Source organism: Schistocerca gregaria, chromosome 11, assembly GCF_023897955.1.
Source record: "Schistocerca gregaria isolate iqSchGreg1 chromosome 11, iqSchGreg1.2, whole genome shotgun sequence".
Lineage (NCBI taxonomy): Eukaryota > Metazoa > Arthropoda > Insecta > Orthoptera > Acrididae > Schistocerca > Schistocerca gregaria.
The window spans coordinates 6371226-6391296 of NC_064930.1; the positions used below are offsets into that span (position 1 = coordinate 6371226).

General features: G+C 49.4%; 12 non-coding genes across 12 annotated transcripts; all 12 read right to left on the reverse strand.

Annotated features, from left to right (window-relative positions):
* Positions 1-694: 694 nt before the first annotated feature.
* Positions 695-767, reverse strand: Trnar-ucg (transfer RNA arginine (anticodon UCG)). The gene has a single exon. It is a non-coding gene; the product is annotated as a tRNA-Arg (tRNA).
* Positions 768-2191: 1424 nt separating this feature from the next.
* Trnar-ucg (transfer RNA arginine (anticodon UCG)) lies at positions 2192-2264 on the reverse strand. Its single transcript has one exon. It is a non-coding gene; the product is annotated as a tRNA-Arg (tRNA).
* Positions 2265-3688: 1424 nt separating this feature from the next.
* Positions 3689-3761, reverse strand: Trnar-ucg (transfer RNA arginine (anticodon UCG)). The gene has a single exon. It is a non-coding gene; the product is annotated as a tRNA-Arg (tRNA).
* Positions 3762-4673: 912 nt separating this feature from the next.
* Positions 4674-4746, reverse strand: Trnak-cuu (transfer RNA lysine (anticodon CUU)). Its single transcript has one exon. It is a non-coding gene; the product is annotated as a tRNA-Lys (tRNA).
* A 452-nt stretch (positions 4747-5198) lies between these two features.
* Positions 5199-5271, reverse strand: Trnar-ucg (transfer RNA arginine (anticodon UCG)). Its single transcript has one exon. It is a non-coding gene; the product is annotated as a tRNA-Arg (tRNA).
* Positions 5272-13594: 8323 nt separating this feature from the next.
* Trnar-ucg (transfer RNA arginine (anticodon UCG)) lies at positions 13595-13667 on the reverse strand. Its single transcript has one exon. It is a non-coding gene; the product is annotated as a tRNA-Arg (tRNA).
* Positions 13668-14575: 908 nt separating this feature from the next.
* On the reverse strand, positions 14576-14648 carry Trnak-cuu (transfer RNA lysine (anticodon CUU)). The gene has a single exon. It is a non-coding gene; the product is annotated as a tRNA-Lys (tRNA).
* Positions 14649-15100: 452 nt separating this feature from the next.
* Positions 15101-15173, reverse strand: Trnar-ucg (transfer RNA arginine (anticodon UCG)). The gene has a single exon. It is a non-coding gene; the product is annotated as a tRNA-Arg (tRNA).
* An 897-nt stretch (positions 15174-16070) lies between these two features.
* Trnak-cuu (transfer RNA lysine (anticodon CUU)) lies at positions 16071-16143 on the reverse strand. Its single transcript has one exon. It is a non-coding gene; the product is annotated as a tRNA-Lys (tRNA).
* Positions 16144-16595: 452 nt separating this feature from the next.
* On the reverse strand, positions 16596-16668 carry Trnar-ucg (transfer RNA arginine (anticodon UCG)). Its single transcript has one exon. It is a non-coding gene; the product is annotated as a tRNA-Arg (tRNA).
* A 2412-nt stretch (positions 16669-19080) lies between these two features.
* Trnak-cuu (transfer RNA lysine (anticodon CUU)) lies at positions 19081-19153 on the reverse strand. The gene has a single exon. It is a non-coding gene; the product is annotated as a tRNA-Lys (tRNA).
* A 452-nt stretch (positions 19154-19605) lies between these two features.
* Trnar-ucg (transfer RNA arginine (anticodon UCG)) lies at positions 19606-19678 on the reverse strand. The gene has a single exon. It is a non-coding gene; the product is annotated as a tRNA-Arg (tRNA).
* Between the last annotated feature and the right edge of the window lie 393 nt (positions 19679-20071).

Genomic DNA, 20071 nt, shown 5'->3' on the forward strand with positions numbered 1-20071 from the left:
CTTGCACTTCAGAACATGACTTTCACACATGTCTACAAAATCACCTTCACTTCAAATACAGATTTCTTGCGACTGATGGAGACGTAGGCAAATTTTAAAGTTGCTATTTCCATTACATCACGTTAATCAGAAAATTGGTAATTTACATCTGCAGCGGAAAAAAATTCCGTTCCCCCAGCGTAGGGCGCGAACCCACGACCCTGTGAATAAGAGTCTCATAATCTACCGACTGAGCTAGCCGTGCTGCCTCGTTGCATACCAGCTTTGCAGCAGATCACACAGTATTCGTTTGGGTTGAGTGGTCCCATACAGAATCTCTCCATGCTTCCTAATGTTTTCCTAACGTCACACTCGTCACGTACTTCACTTTTATTTCATAATCATTTCTGAGAGGTAAAGGAATTGCATGACAATCTGCAGAGCTAGCGGCGTCAAAATTAACACACACACTTGATGTGACTCAAAAGCCGAACGAGTTACTTTCCGACGTTGTTTAGATGTGCAAGTGCCAGTCAAAACTCGCGGTGAGGGCACTCTGCCGTCCATTTCGCTAGTTAACACCGGTCTTGTTGTGTGTGTTTCAAGTTCAAGACCATCTCCAAGTACAAAATGGTCAATAGCAACATTCAGACGGTTTCGTACTACTCAATTGTTACATTAAAACGGTATGTTTCTTTTCAGAACTGGAAGAACACGACCGTGACAGGATTCGAACCTGCAATCTTCGGATCCGAAGTCCGACGCCTTAGCCATTAGGCCACACGGTCACTGACGACCAAGTATAACTTATATACGACTCATTTGGAAACGATCACACCCCCTGAGGAATTGTGTTTTCGGTCCACACAGCCGCTGCCCCTTACTCTTTCCCACCCATTCGTTACATTCAGCCTCTTACGAGACCGACCAAACATAGACAGGAAAACAAGACCACACACTTTGCGCATTCGGAATCGATGGCAGGGTGTCCCTCGCCGCATTTGCTACGATGGCCATTTGCTACTTATGCAGAAGCGGCGGCGGCGACGACGACCGCGAGAGGCTCTGAGATTTGTGAGAAATACATCTATAAAATGTAATTCAGACTGCCTCGTCCCACCTTATGCCGTACCGCTTTGGGAAATGCCTTATCTGCGCCATTCGCCTTAATCACATCTGAGAGTAATTCTTGATAATACGCCTGTCGCTAATTGTTCGTCATCACAGAAACTGTTTGCTATACGTCCACGATGCGCAACTGATTTCCAAGATTCGTCTTCCTCCTGTGAGGATGGAACTCACGACCCCTGGTTTACTAGACCAATGCTCGACCACTGAGCTAAACTGGCGCCGCCTAGCGGCACTTTTGCGTACTTCGTCCGTACGGTCGTCTGAATCATCAGATTTCAGCTGACAACACTTCATATTTTCGACTAATATTTGCAGCTATGCCGACCCATTACTGCTTGGCTACACATCTGACACGTAGCCAATGTTCTGTCCAAACAAAACCACTTGCACTTCAGAACATGACTTTCACACATATCTACAAAACCACCTTCACCTTCAAATATAGTTTTCTTGCGACTGATGGAGACGTAGGCAAATTTTAAAGTTGCTATTTCAATTACATCACGTTAATCAGAAAATCGGTAATTTACATCTGCAGCGGAAAAAAATTCCCTTCCGCCCAGCGTAGGGTTCGAACCCACGACCATGTGAATCAGAGTCTAATGTTCTACCGACTCAGCTACCCGTGCTGCCTCGGTGGATACCTGCTGGGCAGCAGATCACACAGTACTCGTTTGGGTTGGGTGGTCCCATACAGAATCTTTCCATGCTTCCTAATGTTTTCCTAACGTCACACTCGTCACGTACTTCACTTTTATTTCATAATCATTTCTGAGAGGTAAAGGAATTGCATGACAATCTGCAGAGCTAGCGGCGTCAAAATTAACACACACACTTGATGTGACTCAAAAGCCGAACGAGTTACTTTCCGACGGTGTTTTAGATGTGCAAGTGCCAGTCAAAACTCGCGGTGAGGGCACTCTGCCGACCATTTCGCTAGTTAACACCGGTCTTGTTGTGTGTGTTTCAGGTTCAAGACCATCTCCAAGCACAAAATGGTCAACAGCAACATTCAGACGGTTTCGTACTGCTCAATTGCTACATTAAAACGGTATGTTTCTTTTTCAGAACTGGAAAAACACGACCGTGACAGGATTCGAACCTGCAATCTTCGGATCCGAAGTCCGACGCCTTATCCATTAGGCAACACGGTCACTGACGACCAAGTATAACTTATATACGACTCATTTGGAAACGCTCACACCCCCTGAGGAATTGTGTTTTCGGTCCACACAGCCGCTGCCCCTTACTCTTTCCCACCCATTCGTTACATTCAGCCTCTTACGAGACCGACCAAACATAGACAGGAAAACAAGACCACACACTTTGCGCATTCGGAATCGATGGCAGGGTGTCCCTCGCCGCATTTGCTACGATGGCCATTTGCTACTTATGCAGAAGCGGCGGCGGCGACGACGACCGCGAGAAGCTCTGAGATTTGTGAGAAATACATCTATAAAATGTAATTCAGACTGCCTCGTCCCACCTTATGCCGTACCGCTTTGGGAAATGCCTTATCTGCGCCATTCGCCTTAATCACATCTGAGAGTAATTCTTGATAATACGCCTGTCGCTAATTGTTCGTCATCACAGAAACTGTTTGCTATACGTCCACGATGCGCAACTGATTTCCAAGATTCGTCTTCCTCCTGTGAGGATGGAACTCACGACCCCTGGTTTACTAGACCAATGCTCGACCACTGAGCTAAACTGGCGCCGCCTAGCGGCACTTTTGCGTACTTCGTCCGTACGGTCGTCTGAATCATCAGACTTCAGCTGACAACACTTCATATTTTCGACTAATATTTGCAGCTATGCCGACCCATTACTGCTTGGCTACACATCTGACACGTAGCCAATGTTCTGTCCAAACAAAACCACTTGCACTTCAGAACATGACTTTCACACATATCTACAAAACCACCTTCACCTTCAAATATAGTTTTCTTGCGACTGATGGAGACGTAGGCAAATTTTAAAGTTGCTATTTCAATTACATCACGTTAATCAGAAAATCGGTAATTTACATCTGCAGCGGAAAAAAATTCCCTTCCGCCCAGCGTAGGGTTCGAACCCACGACCATGTGAATCAGAGTCTAATGTTCTACCGACTCAGCTACCCGTGCTGCCTCGGTGGATACCTGCTGGGCAGCAGATCACACAGTACTCGTTTGGGTTGGGTGGTCCCATACAGAATCTTTCCATGCTTCCTAATGTTTTCCTAACGTCACACTCGTCACGTACTTCACTTTTATTTCATAATCATTTCTGAGAGGTAAAGGAATTGCATGACAATCTGCAGAGCTAGCGGCGTCAAAATTAACACACACACTTGATGTGACTCAAAAGCCGAACGAGTTACTTTCCGACGGTGTTTTAGATGTGCAGGTGCCAGTCAAAACTCGCGGTGAGGGCACTCTGCCGACCATTTCGCTAGTTAACACCGGTCTTGTTGTGTGTGTTTCAGGTTCAAGACCATCTCCAAGCACGAAATGGTCAACAGCAACATTCAGACGGTTTCGTACTGCTCAATTGCTACATTAAAACGGTATGTTTCTTTTTCAGAACTGGAAAAACACGACCGTGACAGGATTCGAACCTGCAATCTTCGGATCCGAAGTCCGACGCCTTATCCATTAGGCAACACGGTCACTGACGACCAGGTATAACTTATATACGACTCATTTGGAAACGCTCACACCCCCTGAGGAATTGTGTTTTCGTTCCACACAGCCGCTGCCCCTTACTCTTTCCCACCCATTCGTTACATTCAACCTCTTACGAGACCGACCAAACATAGACAGGAAAACATGACCACACACTTTGCGCATTCGGAATCGACGGCATTGTGTCCCTCGCCGCATTTGCTACGATGGCCATTTGCTACTTCTGCAGATGCGGTGGCGGCGACGACGAAGACGACGACGACGACCGCGAGAGGCTCTGAGATTTGTGAGAAATACGTCTATAAAATTTAATTCAGACTGCTTCGTCCCACCTTATGCCGTACCGCTTTGGCAAATGCTTTATCTGCACCATTCGCCTTAATCACATCTGAGAGTAATTCTTGATAATACGCCTGTCGCTAATTGTTCGTCATCAAAGATACTGTTTGCTATACGGCCATGACGCGCAACTGATTTCCAAAATTCGTCTTCCTCCTGTGAGGAGGGAACCCACGACCCCTGGTATACTAGACCAATGCTCTACCACTGTGCTAAACAGGCGCCGCCTAGCGGCACTTTTGCGTACTTCGTCCGTACGGTCGTCTGAATCATCAGACATCAGCTGACAATACTTGATATTTTCGACTAATATTTGCAGCTATGGCGACCCATTACTGTTTGGCTACACTTCTGACACGTAGCCGTGTTCTCTCCAACCAAAACCACTTGCACTTCAGAACATGACTTTCACACATGTCTACAAAGTCACCTTCACTTCAAATACAGATTTCTTGCGACTGATGGAGACGTAGGCAAATTTTAAAGTTGCTATTTCCATTACATCACGTTAATCAGAAAATCGGTAATTTACATCTGCAGCGGAAAAGAATTCCGTTCCACACAGCGTAGGGCGCGAACCCACGACCCTGTGAATAAGAGTCTCATGCTCTACCGACTGAGCTAGCCGTGCTGCCTCGTTGCATACCTGCTTCGCAGCAGATCACACAGTATTCGTTCGGGTTGAGTGGTCCCATACAGAATCTCTCCATGCTTCCTAATGTTTTCCTAACGTCACACTCGTCACGTACTTCACTTTTATTTCATAATCATTTCTGAGAGGTAAAGGAATTGCATGACAATCTGCAGAGCTAGCGGCGTCAAAATTAACACACACACTTGATGTGACTCAAAAGCCGAACGAGTTACTTTCCGACGTTGTTTTAGATGTGCAAGTGCCAGTCAAAACTCGCGGTGAGGGCACTCTGCCGACCATTTCGCTAGTTAACACCGGTGTTGCTGTGTGTGTTTCAGGATCAAGACCATCTCCAAGTACAAAATAGTCAACAGCAACATTCAGACGGTTTCGTACTGCCCAATTGCTACATTAAAACAGTATGTTTCTTTTTCAGAACTGGAAAAACACGACCGTGACAGGATTCGAACCTGCAATCTTCGGATCCGAAGTCCGACGCCTTATCCATTAGGCAACACGGTCACTGACGACCAGGTATAACTTATATACGACTCATTTGGAAACGCTCACACCCCCTGAGGAATTGTGTTTTCGTTCCACACAGCCGCTGCCCCTTACTCTTTCCCACCCATTCGTTACATTCAACCTCTTACGAGTCCGACCAAACATAGACAGGAAAACAAGACCGCACACTTTGCGCATTCGAAATCGATGGCAGGGTGTCCCTCGCCGCCTTTGCTACGATGGCCATTTGCTACTTCTGCAGAAGCGACGACGACGACGACCGCGAGAGGCTCTGAGATTTGTGAGAAATACATCTATAAAATGTAATTCAGACCGCCTCGTCCCACCTTATGCCGTACCGCTTTGGCAAATGCTTTATCTGCGCCATTCGCCTTAATCACATCTGAGAGTAATTCTTAATAATACGCCTGTCGCTAATTGTTCGTCATCACAGATACTGTTTGCTATACGTCCACGATGCGCAACTGATTTCCAAGATTCGTCTTCCTCCTGTGAGGATGGAACTCACGACCCCTGGTTTACTAGACCAATGCTCTACCACTGAGCTAAACTGGCGCCGCCTAGCGGCAGTTTTGCGTACTTCGTCCGTACGGTCGTCTGAATCATCAGACTTCAGCTGACAACACTTCATATTTTCGACTAACATTTGCAGCTATGGCGACCCATTACTGCTTGGCTACACATCTGACACGTAGCCAATGTTCTCTCCAAACGAAACCACCTGCACTTCAGAACATGACTTTCACACATATCTACAAAATCACCTTCACCTTCAAATACAATTTTCTTGCGACTGATGGAGACGTAGGCAAATTTTAAAGTTGCAATTTCAATTACTTCACGTTAATCAGAAAATCGGTAATTTACATCTGCAGCGGAAAAAAATTCCGTTCCGCCCAGTGTAGGGTTCGAACCCACGACCATGTGAATAAGAGTCTCATGATCTACCGACTGAGCTAGCCGTGCTGCCTCGTTGGATACCTGCTGGGCAGCAGATCACACAGTACTCGTTTGGGTTGGGTGGTCCCATACAGAATCTCTCCATGCTTCCTAATGTTTTCCTAACGTCACACTCGTCACGTACTTCACTTTTATTTCATAATCATTTCTGAGAGGTAAAGGAATTGCATGACAATCTGCAGAGCTAGCGGCGTCAAAATTAACACACATACTTGATGTGACTCAAAAGCCGAACGAGTTACTTTCCGACGTTGTTTTAGATGTGCAAGTGCCAGTCAAAACTCGCGGTGAGGGCACTCTGCCGACCATTTCGCTAGTTAACACCGGTCTTGTTGTGTGTGTTTCAGGTTCAAGACCATCTCCAAGTACAAAACGGTCAACAGCAACATTCAGACAGTTTCGTACTGCTCAATTGCTACATTAAAACGGTATGTTTCTTTTTCAGAACTGGAAAAACACTACCGTGACAGGATTCGAACCTGCAATCTTCGTATCCGATGTCCGACGTCTTATCCATTAGGCCACAGGTCACTGACGACCAAGTATAATTTATATACGACTCATTTCGAAACGCTCACACCCCCCCTGAGGAATTGTGTTTTCGTTCCACACAGCCGCTACCCCTTACTCTTTCCCACCCATTCGTTACATTCAACCTCTTACGAGACCGACCAAACATAGAGAGGAAAACAAGACCACACACTTTGCGCATGCGGAATCGATGGCAGGGTGTCCCTCACCGCATTTGCTACGATGGCCATTTGCTACTTCTGCAGAAGCGGCGGCGGCGGCGACGACGACGACGACGACGACGACGACGACCGCGAGAGGCTCTGAGATTTGTGAGAAATACATCTATAAAATGTAATTCAGACTGCCTCGTCCCACCTTATGCCGTACCTTTTTTTTTTCCTTTATTGTCATTTTATACCTACAAAGGTAGGCCGGTAGCGGCCTAATATGCCGCTCTTCGGCCACAAGAAACATACAAGAGAACAAAACAGGAAGACATAATCTCAAAACACAGACATGGAGGACAAAAATCAGAAGACAACAGAGAATAAAAAGAAATGAAGTCGTTCACCGACGCAGCACTGTTTCAGTTTTAAAAAGACGGGCAGCCCAGCACGGAACAGAGAACACTAGCACAGGTGAACGGTGGAGCAGAAAACGAAGAAACACTCGAGGCACAGACGGGACGAAAGACACGGCCACTGCGGAGATGGGCTTCGGCGCTTGCAGGGCACTGTCCACACCGAAAAGCTGGGGGCCTGCCAAGGGAAAAAACAGGGGGGAGGGAAGGAGGGAGGGGGAGATAGGATGCCAGGGAGGAGGAGGGGAGAAAACGAAAAGAGGGGGGTGGAAGCCCAGGGAGAGGGGGAGGGGAGGTAAGGATGGAAGGAGGGAGAGAGGGAGGGAGAGAAGGGAGAGAGGGTGCCCACAGGAAAATGAGAGGAGAGGGGAAGGCAAGGCTCAAAGTTGGTAGGAGGGGTAGATGGAGGGGAGGAGGGCATCATCCGGGAGGGGGAGTCGGCGGAAGCCACCTTGGGAGAGGGTGTGGAGAGTGTGAAGATGGAGAGCAGGTGGGATTCAGGAGTACAGGCGCGGCAGTGGGTTGGGGTGGGAGAGGATGGAAGAGACAAGCGGGTGGGGAGGATCAAGCTTGTGGGAAGTGTAGAGGATCCGTATCCATTGGAGGAAGAGGAGGAGGTGTGGGAAGGGGATGAGGTCATAGAGGAGCCGCGTGGGGGAAGGGAGGCGGATGCGATAGGCGAGGCGGAGTGCATGCCGTTCAAGGATTTGAAGGGATTTGTAAAAGGTAGGCGGGGCAGAGATCCAGGCGGGATGGGCATAACAGAGGATAGGGCGGATGAGAGATTTATAGGTGTGGAGGACGGTGGAGGGGTCCAGACCCCATGTGCGGCCAGAAAGGAGCTTCAGGAGGTGGAGTCGGGAGCGTGCCTTGGCTTGGATTGTCCGGAGATGAGGGGTCCAGGAGAGGCGACGGTCAAGGGTGACGCCAAGGTACTTGAGGGTGGGTGTGAGGTTAATAGGACGGCCATAAATGGTAAGATAGAAATCAAGGAGACGGAAGGAAGGGGTGGTTTTGCCTACGATGATTGCCTGGGTCTTGGAAGGATTGACCTTGAGCAACCACTGGTTACACCAAGAGGTGAACCGGTCAAGATGGGATTGGAGAAGGTGTTGGGAGCGTAGCAGGGTGGGGGCAAGGGCAAGGAAGGTGGTGTCATCGGCGTACTGGAGAAGGTGAAGGGGGGGTGCAGGTGGAGGCATGTCCGCCGTATAAAGAAGGTAAAGAAGAGGGGAAAGGACGGAACCTTGGGGCACACCGGCAGAGGGGTAGAAGGTGTAGGAATCAGTGTTGTGGAGAGTGACATAGGAAGGGCGGTGGGAAATGAAGGAGGCGATCAGACGGACGTAGTTAATAGGAAGAGCAAAGGTTTGGAGCTTGAAGAGGAGACCAGAATGCCACACTCGGTCATAGGCGCGTTCAAGGTCAAGGGAGAGGAATATGGCGGAGCGACGGGAGTTGAGTTGTTCGGAGAGGAGGTGAGTGAGGTGAAGGAGAAGGTCATCGGCAGAGAATGATGGTCGAAAGCCACATTGGGTGGAGGGAAGGAAGCGGTGCCGGTGGAGATGCTGGTGGATGCGGCGGGTTAGAATGGATTCCAGGACCTTGCTGAAGACCGAGGTAAGGCTTATAGGACGGTAGGAGGAGACAGCGGAAGGTGGTTTATCGGGTTTGAGGAACATCAGGATCCGGGAGGTTTTCCACAGGTCGGGGTAGAAGCCGGTGGACAAGACCACATTGTACAGCCTGGCCAGGGTGGAGAGGAAGGGGGCGGGAGCTTCACGGAGGTGACGGTAAGTAACACGGTCGTGACCAGGAGCAGTGTTGCGTTTGGTGCGGAGTATATCGATGATGTCTTGAGTAGTTATAGGGGTATTGAGTTCAGTGTGTGTAATGTTGTCCAAGTACTGGAAGCCAGGAGCTAGTGGAGGGATAGAGGTGTCAGTTCGATCGCGGACATCGGGGAAGAGGGAATAATCGAACTGGGGATCGTCAGGGATGGTAAAGACATCGGTGAGGTAGGAGGCAAAATGGTTGGCCTTACTAAGGTTGTCAGGAAAGGGATTGTCATTATGAAGGAGAGGATAGTAAGGGGGGGGGGGGGGGTTTGATCCAGTAAGGCGGCGGAAGGCTGACCAGTATTTGGACGAGTTAATAGGTAGGGTAGCATTAAGACGGGTGCATGTCTGTCGCCAGTCCCGGCGTTTCTTAGCCGCGAGCAAGTTCCGGATGTGTCTCTGGAGTTGCCGGTGGCGTTGTAGTGTGTCCCGGTCACGCGTGTGGAGGAAGGCACGGTAGAGACGACGGGATTCTCGAAGGAGGAGGACGGCCTGTGGGGGTAAAGTGGGACGGTGCGGGTGGATGGCGACGGTAGGGATGTGGGCCTCCACGGCCTCAGACAAGGTCTGCTGGAGAAAGGATGCGGCATGGGTTATGTCATGTGGGCGGTGGTAGGTGAGGGGGTGGCTATCGACTCGGGTAGTAAGGGTATCCCGGTATGCATTCCAGTCGGCACGGGAGTAATCATGGACATACTTGGGGGCAGGGTCAAGGCGAGGATCGGGACGGGGGCGACGACCGTCTCATATGGTAAGAAGGACAGGGAGATGGTCACTGCCAATAGGGTCGAGGACGTCCACCGCTATGCGGCCAAGGAGGTTGGGGGAGGCTAGGACGACATCGGGTGTGGTATTGGATTCAGGGCGGGTGTGTTGGGGAAGAGGAAGGACATCTCCTTGGATGGTGGCGAGGAACCGATGCCACCGCCGTAACTGGGTGGCGGAGCGACTATGGATATCGAGATCTGCGGCAATCACGTAGGAGGAGAAGGTACGGTCGATGTGGGAAAGGAAGTCAAAAGGAATAGGGCAGAGGGGCGGACATAGATTGTGGCGCAGGTAACGGTGAGGCCGGGGAAGAATAGACTAAGGATCAGGTGTTCCGTGGGGTTGGGAAGGAGGGGTTGGAGCCGAACAGGGATGTGGCGATGGTGGCCAATGGCAACTCCGCCACGCGCTATCGGGAGGGGGTTGTCAGAGCGGTGAAGGAGGTAGGGCGAGGTATGGACAGTATGGTGGGGCTGGAGAAATGTTTCGTTTAGGAGGAAGGCATCCACGCGGTGGGTGGTGAGGGTATGCATCAGGAGATTCTTGTTGACAGGAAGGGAACGGATGTTGTTAAACAGGATACGTTGCTGTCGCGCCATAGTGGGAATTTAGACGAGGGTGTCGAGACAGGAGAAGGTAAAATGGGCCTGGTTATGGGAGTAGGTGGCGTAAGTGTTTAGCTGGAAGACGGAACGGGCGGCAAGGGATATCTGCTGGAGGGTGTGGGGGCGCTGAAAGGGGTGGATGTTCTGAAGGACAACGGTTACAAAGCGGATGATGTCCTCAGCTGTGGGGGGGGGGGGACGGAGGGAATTGCCGGGAGGGGTGGGGGCATCCAAGGGGCGGACAGGGACAGTGAGTTCAGGAGCGGAGGGAGGGGGTCGGGCCTTGCACTTTTGGGAGTAGGTTGGGTGTTGGAGGTTACAGGTGTTACAGGAGGGGGGGGACTGAAGGTTGGGGCACTGCCGGAGGAAGTGTGCTTCTTTGCAGTGCGGGCAGACGGGGGCCTCGCGGCACTCAGATGTAGGATGTGCATTATAGCGCAAGCACCTCTGGCAGCGGATGGACTGTGGAGGGGAGCGGGAGGGGTAGACCTTATAACAGCGGTTGAAAAGGAGGGCACCCTCCTTGAGGAGGAGGTCTATGGAGGGAGCATGCTCGGAGAACACCCACATGAGGCGGGTGGGGCCGGCTGGATTGTGAATCCGGCGGACAGCTCGAACCTCTAGATAGGGATGGGCCTTCAGCTCCGCCAACACCTCCTCCTCCGTGATCATCGGGCTAAGCCGAGTGATCACGGCAGTGAGGGTCGGTGGGCGACGGGGCGGCTGGGGTTGTCGGGATGAGGAGGGGGGGGGAGCAGGGGCAAGGGAGGCATGGGGACCAAACCGGGTGAGGGGAATGCGGGAGAGGATGTCGGAGTGGAGGGTGGGGCTGGGGGATGTGATCAGGACGGAGTCCCGACGGGGGGTGAGAAGGGAGATCGGGGCTCCGGGGAAGTGCTGGCGGAGGAGAAGGGTAAGATTGCGGGCCTCCAGGAGAGAGGGATCAGGGTGAGAAAGGAGGTACCTGTAGGAGGGGGAGGTAGAGGAGGGAGTAGATAGGGAACGTGAGGTGGTATCCATGGCATCCTGGGGGGTTGGAGGGGGGAGAGTCTGCCACTTCTTGGGAGCAGTAGAGGCTGGGGTGCCGCTGGGACGTTTCACAGCGGGAGAGGGACGGGAAGAGGTGTGGGGGATGGGGACGACCGGGAGATGGCGGGAGACGGCAGGTCCCACCGGCGGTGCAGGCACTGGTGGTGGTGCTGGTGCTGGCGCTGGGGCTGGAGCTGGCGCCACAGAAGATGCAGTGGCAGTGGTTGGCACTGGCGATGGCGAGGGCGATGGTGATGGTGATGGTGATGACGATGATGATGGTGTGGCGTGGGTGGTGGCCCGACGGGCAACAACCCCGGTGGGGGGTGGCATGAGTCACATGTGGGAGGGGAGGGAATGGGTCACGTGAGGCATGGGGGGTAGGAACAGGGGAGGGAGCAACAAAAGGAGCGGGGGTGGGAAGAGTGAGGAGGGGGGGAATATATGGGGGAGGCGGTGATTGAGCACACCACGTAATGGTGGTGGCAGCAAGTGAGGGGGACGTGTACACGATTGCAGTGGTAGTGGCGGTAGTTGTGGGGGTTGTCATGGTGAGAGGATAAGTGGGAGAGGGGAAAAGAGGAAAAATAACAGGGGACAGTCAAAGGACAAGGACAAGAGACTGACGAAGAGGAAGGGTAAGACGTAAGCAGAGACGACAGAACGAAAGACGGGCAGGGAGCGGCGGCGGCGGCGGCGGCGGCGGCGGTCGGCAACAGCAGCAGCGGCAGGAACCGGATACGATGGCGGCAACCGGCGTCGGCGGGAGACCAGCGGCGGCGGTGGGAACCGGCGGCGGCGGCAGCGGCGGCTGGGACCAACGGCGGCAAAGGCTCGGGACGACGGCAGCTGCAGCGATCACTGAAACTCCTAGCACTTCGAAATTAAGGACAATAATATCGAAGGGCGCAACCCTCTCGAGTTACGCCGAAGAACTACTTATGCCGTACCGCTTTGGCAAATGCTTTATCTGCGCCATTCGGTTTAATCACATCTGAGAGAATTCTTAATAATACGCCTGTCGCTAATTGTTCCTCATCACAGATACTGTTTGCTATACGTCCACGATGCGCAACTGATTTCCAAGATTCGTCTTCCTCCTGTGAGGATGGAACTCACGACCCCTGGTTTACTAGACCAATGCTATATCACTGAGCTAAACTGGCGCCGCCTAGCGGCACTTTGGCGTACTTCGTCCGTACGGTCGTCTGAATCATCAGACTTCAGCTGACAACTCTTCATATTTTCGACTAATATTCGCAGCTATGGCGACCCATTACTGCTTGGCTACACATCTGACACGTAGCCGTGTTCTCTCCAACCAAAACCACTTGCACTTCAGAACATGACCTTCACACATGTCTACAAAATCACCTTCACTTCAAATACAGTTTTCATGCGACTGATGGAGACGTAGGCAAATTTTAAAGTTGCTATTTCAATTACATCACGTTAATCAGAAAATCGGTAATTTACATCTGCAGCGGAAAAAAATTCCGTTCCGCCCAGCGTAGCGCTCGAACCCACAACCCTGTGAATAAGAGTGTCATGCTCTAACGACTGAGCTAGCCGTGCTGCCTCGTTGGATACCTGCTGGGTAGCAGATCACACGATACTCGTTTGGGTTGGGTGGTTCCATACAGAATCTCTCCATGCTTCCTAATGTTTTCCTAACGTCACACTCGTCACGTACTTCACTTTTATTTCATAATCATTTCTGAGAGGTAAAGGAATTGCATGACAATCTGCAGAGCTAGCGGCGTCAAAATTAACACACACACTTGATGTGACTCAAAAGCCGAACGAGTTACTTTCCGACGTTGTTTTAGATGTGCAAGTGCCAGTCAAAACTCGCGGTGAGGGCACTCTGCCGACCATTTCGCTAGTTAACACCGGTCTTGTTGTGTGTGTTTCAGGTTCAAGACCATCTCCAAGCACAAAATGGTCAACAGCAACATTCAGACGGTTTCGTACTGCTCAATTGCTACACTAAACCGGTATGTTTCTTTTTCAGAACTGGAAAAACACGACCGTGACAGGATTCGAACCTACAATCTTCGGATCCGAAGTCCGACGCCTTATCCATTAGGCCACACGGTCACTGACGACCAAGTATAACTTATATACGACTCATTTGGAAACGCTCACACCCCCCCTGAGGAATTGTGTTTTCGTTCCACACAGCCGCTACCCCTTACTCTTTCCCACCCATTCGTTACATTCAACCTCTTACGAGACCGACCAAACATAGAGAGGAAAACAAGACCACACACTTTGCGCATTCGGAATCGATGGCGGGGTATCTCTCGCCGCATTTGCTACGATGGCCATTTGCTACTTCTGCAGAAGCGGCGGCGACGACGACGACGACGACGATCGCGAGAGGCTCTGAGATTTGTGAGAAATACATCTATAAAATGTAATTCAGACTGCCTCGTCCCACCTTATGCCGTACCGCTTTGGCAAATGCTTTATCTGCGCCATTCGCCTTAATCACATCTGAGAGTAATTCTTAATAATACGCCTGCCGCTAATTGTTCCTCATCATAGATACTGTTTGCTATACGGCCACGATGCGCAACTGATTTCCAAAATTCGTCTTCCTCCTTTGAGGATGGAACTCACGACCTCTGGTTTACTAGACCAATGCTCTACCACTGAACTAAACAGGCGCCGCCTAGCGGCACTTTTGCGTACTTCGTCCGTACGGTCGTCTGAATCATCAGACTTCAGCTGACAACACTTCATATTTTCGACTAATATTTGCAGCTATGGCGACCCATTACTGCTTGGCTACACATCTGACACGTAGCCGTGTTCTCTCCAACCAAAACCACTTGCACTTCAGAACATGACTTTCACACATGTCTACAAAATCACCTTCACTTCAAATACAGTTTTCTTGCGACTGATGGAGACGTAGGCAAATTTTAAAGTTGCTATTTGCATTACATCACGTTAATCAGAAAATCGGTAATTTACATGTGCAGCGGAAAAAAATTCCGTTCCGCCCAGCGTAGGGCTCGAACCCACGACCCTGTGAATAAGAGTCTCATGCTCTACCGACTGAGCTAGTCGTGCTGCCTCGTTGGGTACTTGCTGGTCAGCAGATCACACGATACTCGATTGGGTTGGGTGGTCCCATACAGAATCTCTCCATGCTTCCTAATGTTTTCCTAACGTCACACTCGTCACGTACTTCACTTTTATTTCATAATCATTTCTGAGAGGTAAAGGAATTGCATGACAATCTGCAGAGCTAGCGGCGTCAAAATTAACACACACACTTGATGTGACTCAAAAGCCGAACGAGTTACTTTCCGACGGTGTTTTAGATGTGCAAGTGCCAGTCAAAACTCGCAGTGAGGGCACTCTGCCGACCATTTCGCTAGTTAACACCGGTCTTGTTTTGTCTGTTTCAGGTTCAAGACCATCTCCAAGCACAAAATGGTCAACAGCAACATTCAGACGGTTTCGTACTGCTCAATTGCTACATTAAAACGGTATGTTTCTTTTTCGGAACTGGAAAAACACGACCGTGACAGGATTCGAACCTGCAATCTTCGGATCCGAAGTCCGACGCCTTATCCATTAGGCCACACGGTCACAGACGACCAAGTGTAACTTATATACGACTCATCTCGAAACGCTCACACCCCCTGAGGAATTGTGTTTTCGTTCCACACAGCCGCTGCCCCTTACTCTTTCCCACCCATTCTTTACATTCAACCTCTTACGAGACCGACCAAACATAGACAGGAAAACAAGACCACACACTTTGCGCATTCGGAATCGATGGCAGGGTGTCCCTCGCCGCATTTGCTACGATGGCCATTTGCTACTTCTGCAGAAGCGGCGGCGGCGACGACGACCGCGAGAGGCTCTGAGATTTGTGAGAAATACATCTATAAAATGTAAATCAGACTGCCTCGTCCCACCTTATGCCGTACCGCTTTGGCAAATGCTTTATCTGCACCATTCGCCTTAATCACATCTGAGAGTAATTCTTAATAATACGCCTGTCGCTAATTGTTCCTCATCACAGATACTGTTTGCTATACGGCCACGATGCGCAACTGATTTCCAAAATTCGTCTTCCTCCTGTGAGGATGGAACTCACGACCTCTGGTTTACTAGACCAATGCTCTACCACTGAACTAAACAGGCGCCGCCTAGCGGCACTTTTGCGTACTTCGTCCATACGGTCGTCTGAATCATCAGACGTCAGCTGACAACACTTCATATTTTCGACTAATATTTGCAGCTATGCCGACCCATTACTGCTTGGCTACACATCTGACACGTAGCCGTGTTCTCTCCAACCAAAACCACTTGCACTTCAGAACATGACTTTCACACATGTCTACAAAATCACCTTCACTTCAAATTCAGTTTTCTTGCGACTGATGGAGACGTAGGCAAATTTTAAAGTTGCTATTTCCATTACATCACGTTAATCAGAAAATCGGTAATTTACATCTGCAGCGGAAGAAAATTCCGTTCCGCCCAGCGTAGGGCTCGAACCCACGACCCTGTGAATAAGAGTCTCATGCTCTACCGACTGAGCTAGCCGTGCTGCCTCGTTGCATGCCTGCTTTGCAGCAGATCACACAGTATTCGTTTGGGTTGGGTGGTCCCATACAGAATCTCTCCATGCTTCGTAATGTTTTCCTAACGTCACACTCGTCACGTACTTCACTTATATTTCATAATCATTTCTGAGAGGTAAAGGAATTGCATGACAATCTGCAGAGCTAGCGGCGTCAAAATTAACACACACACTTGATGTGACTCAAAAGCCGAACGAGTTACCTTCCGACGTTGTTTTAGATGTGCAAGTGCCAGTCAAAACTCGCGGTGAGGGCACTCTGCCGACCATTTCGCTAGTTAACACCGGTCTTGTTGTGTGTGTTTCAGGTTCAAGACCATCTCCAAGTACAAAATGGTCAACAGCAACATTCAGACAGTTTCGTACTGCTCAATTGCTACATTAAAACGGTATGTTTCTTTTTCAGAACTGGAAAAACACGACCGTGACAGGATTCGAACCTGCAATCTTCGGATCCGAAGTCCGACGCCTTATCCATTAGGCCACACGGTCACTGACGACCAAGTATAACTTATATACGGCTCATTTCGAAACGCTCACAGCCCCTGAGGAATTGTGCTTTCGTTCCACACAGCCGCTGCCCCTTACTCTTTCCCACCCATTCGTTACATTCAACCTCTTACGGGACCGACCAAACATAGACAGGAAAACAAGACCACACACTTTGCGCATTCGGAATCGATGGCAGGGTGTCCCTCGCCGCATTTGCTACGTTGGCCATTTGCTACTTCTGCAGAAGCGGTTGCGGCGACGACGACGACGACGACGACGACGACCGCGAGAGGCTCTGAGATTTGTGAGAAATACATCTATAAAATGTAATTCAGACTGCCTCGTCCCACCTTATGCCGTACCGCTTTGGCAAATGTTCTATCTGCGCCATTCGGCTTAATCACATCTGAGAGTAATTCTTAATAATACGCCTGTCGCTAATTGTTCATCATCACAGATACTGTTTGCTGTACGGCCACGATGCGCAACTGATTTCCAAAATTCGTCTTCCTCCTGTGAGGATGGAACTCACGACCTCTGGTTTACTAGACCAATGCTCTACCACTGATCTAAACAGGCGCCGCCTAGCGGCACTTTTGCGTACTTCGTCCGTACGGTCGTCTGAATCATCAGACTTCAGCCGACAACACTTCATATTTTCGACTAATATTTGCAGCTATGGCGACCCATTACTGCTTGGCTACACATCTGACACGTAGCCAATGTTCTCTCCAAACAAAACCACTTGCACTTCAGAACATGACTTTCACACATGTCTACAAAATCACCTTCACCTTCAAATATAGTTTTCTTGCGACTGATGGAGACGTAGGCAAATTTTAAAGTTGCTATTTCAATTACATCACGTTAATCAGAAAATCGGTAATTTACATCTGCAGCGGAAAAAAATTCCGTTCCGCCCAGCGTAGTGCTCGAATCCACGACCATGTGAATAAGAGTCTCATGCTCTACCGACTGAGCTAGCCGTGCTGCCTCGTTGGATACCTGCTGGGCAGCAGATCACACAGTACTCGTTTGGGTTGGGTGGTCCCATACAGAATCTTTCCATGCTTCCTAATGTTTTCCTAACGTCACACTCGTCACGTACTTCACTTTTATTTCATAATCATTTCTGAGAGGTAAAGGAATTGCATGACAATCTGCAGAGCTAGCGGCGTCAAAATTAACACACACACTTGATGTGACTCAAAAGCCGAACGAGTTACTTTCCGACGTTGTTTTAGTTTTGCAATTGCCAGTCAAAACTCGCGGTGAGGGCACTCTGCCGACCATTTCGCTAGTTAACACCCGTCTTGTTGTGTGTGTTTCAGGTTCAAGACCATCTCCAAGTACAAAATGGTCAACAGCAACATTCAGACGGTTTCGTACTGCTCAATTGCTACATTAAAATGGTATGTTTCTTTTTCAGAACTGGAAAAACACGACCGTGAAAGGATGCGAACCTGCAATCTTCGGATCCGAAGTCCGACGCCTTATACATTAGGCCACACGGTCACATACGACCAAGTATAACTTATATACGACTCATTTCGAAACGCTCAGACCCCCTGAGGAATTGTGTTTTCGTTCCACACAGCCGCTGCCCCTTACTCTTTCCCACCCATTCGTTACATTCAAACTCTTACGAGACCGACCAAACATAGACAGGAAAACAAGACCACACACTTTGCGCATTCGGAATCGATGGCAGGGTGTCCCTCGCCGCATTTGCTACGATGGCCATTTGCTACTTCTGCAGAAGCGGCGGCGGCGACGACGACCGCGAGAGGCTCTGAGATTTGTGAGAAATACATCTATAAAATGTAATTCAGACTGCCTCGTCCCACCTTATGCCGTACCGCTTTGGGAAATGCTTCATCTGCGCCATTCACCTTAATCACATCTGAGAGTAATTCTTAATAATACGCCTGTCGCTAATTGTTCATCATCACAGATACTGTTTGCTATACGGCCACGATGCGCAACTGATTTCCAAAATTCGTCTTCCTCCTGTGAGGATGGAACTTACGACCCCTGGTTTACTACACCAATGCTCTACCACCGAGCTAAACAGGCGCCGCCTAGCGGCACTTTTGCGTACTTCGTCCGTACGGTCGTCTGAATCATCTGACTTCAGCTGACAACACTTCATATTTTTGACTAATATTTGCAGCTATGGCGACCCATTACTGCTTGGCTACACATCTGACACGTAGCCAATGTTCTCTCCAAAAAAAACACCTGCACTTCAGAACATGACTTTCACACATGTCTACAAAATCACCTTCACCTTCAAATACAGTTTCCTTGCGACTGATGGAGACGTAGGCAATTTTTAAAGTTGCTATTTCAATTACATCACGTTAATCAGAAAATCGGTAATTTACATCTGCAGCGGAAAAAATTCCGTTCCGCCCAGTGTAGGGCTCGAACCCACGACCATGTGAATAAGAGTCTCATGCTCTACCGACTGAGCTAGCCGTGCTGCCTCGTTGCATATCTGCTTTGCAGCAGATCACACAGTACTCGTTTGGGTTGCGTGGTCCCATACAGAATCTCTCCATGCTTCCTAATGTTTTCCTAAAGTCACACTCGTCACGTACTTCACTTTTATATCATATTCACTTCTGAGAGGTAAAGGAATTGCATGAAAATCTGCAGAGCTAGCGGCGTCAAAATTAACACACATACTTGATGTGACTCAAAAGCCGAACGAGTTACTTTCCGACGTTGTTTTAGATGTGCAAGTGCCAGTCACACCTCGCGGTGAGGCCACTCTGCCGACCATTTCGCTAGTTAACACCGGTCTTGTTGTGTGTGTTTCAAGCTCAAGACCATCTCCAAGCACAAAATGGTCAACAGCAACATTCAGACGGTTTCGTACTGCTCAATTGCTACATTAAAACGATATGTTTCTTTTTCAGAACTGGGAAAACACGACCGTGACAGGATTCGAACCTGCAACCTTCGGATCCGAAGTCCGACGCCTTATCCATTAGGCCACACGGTCACCGACGACCAAGTATAACTTATATATATTTTTTTTATTTTTTTATTTTTTTTTCTTTTTTTTATCTGCGCCATTCGCCTTAATCACATCTGAGAGTAACTCTTAAAAATACGCCTGTCGCTAATTGTTCGTCATCACAGATACTGTTTGCTATACGGCCACGACGCGCAACTGATTTCCAAAATTAATCTTTCTCCTGTGAGGATTGAACTTACGACCCCTGGTTTATTAGACCAGTGCTCTACCACTTTTTTTTTTTTTATATGAGATAGGTGAGTGACGAAGTAAATGTATACAAGTAAATAAAATCCCTTCTTTTGGGGTTATGGAAAGGAAATAGTTCCGCTACATTCTTCCATCATTGAGTGGGAGCGATTTTTATATTAGAGCCAG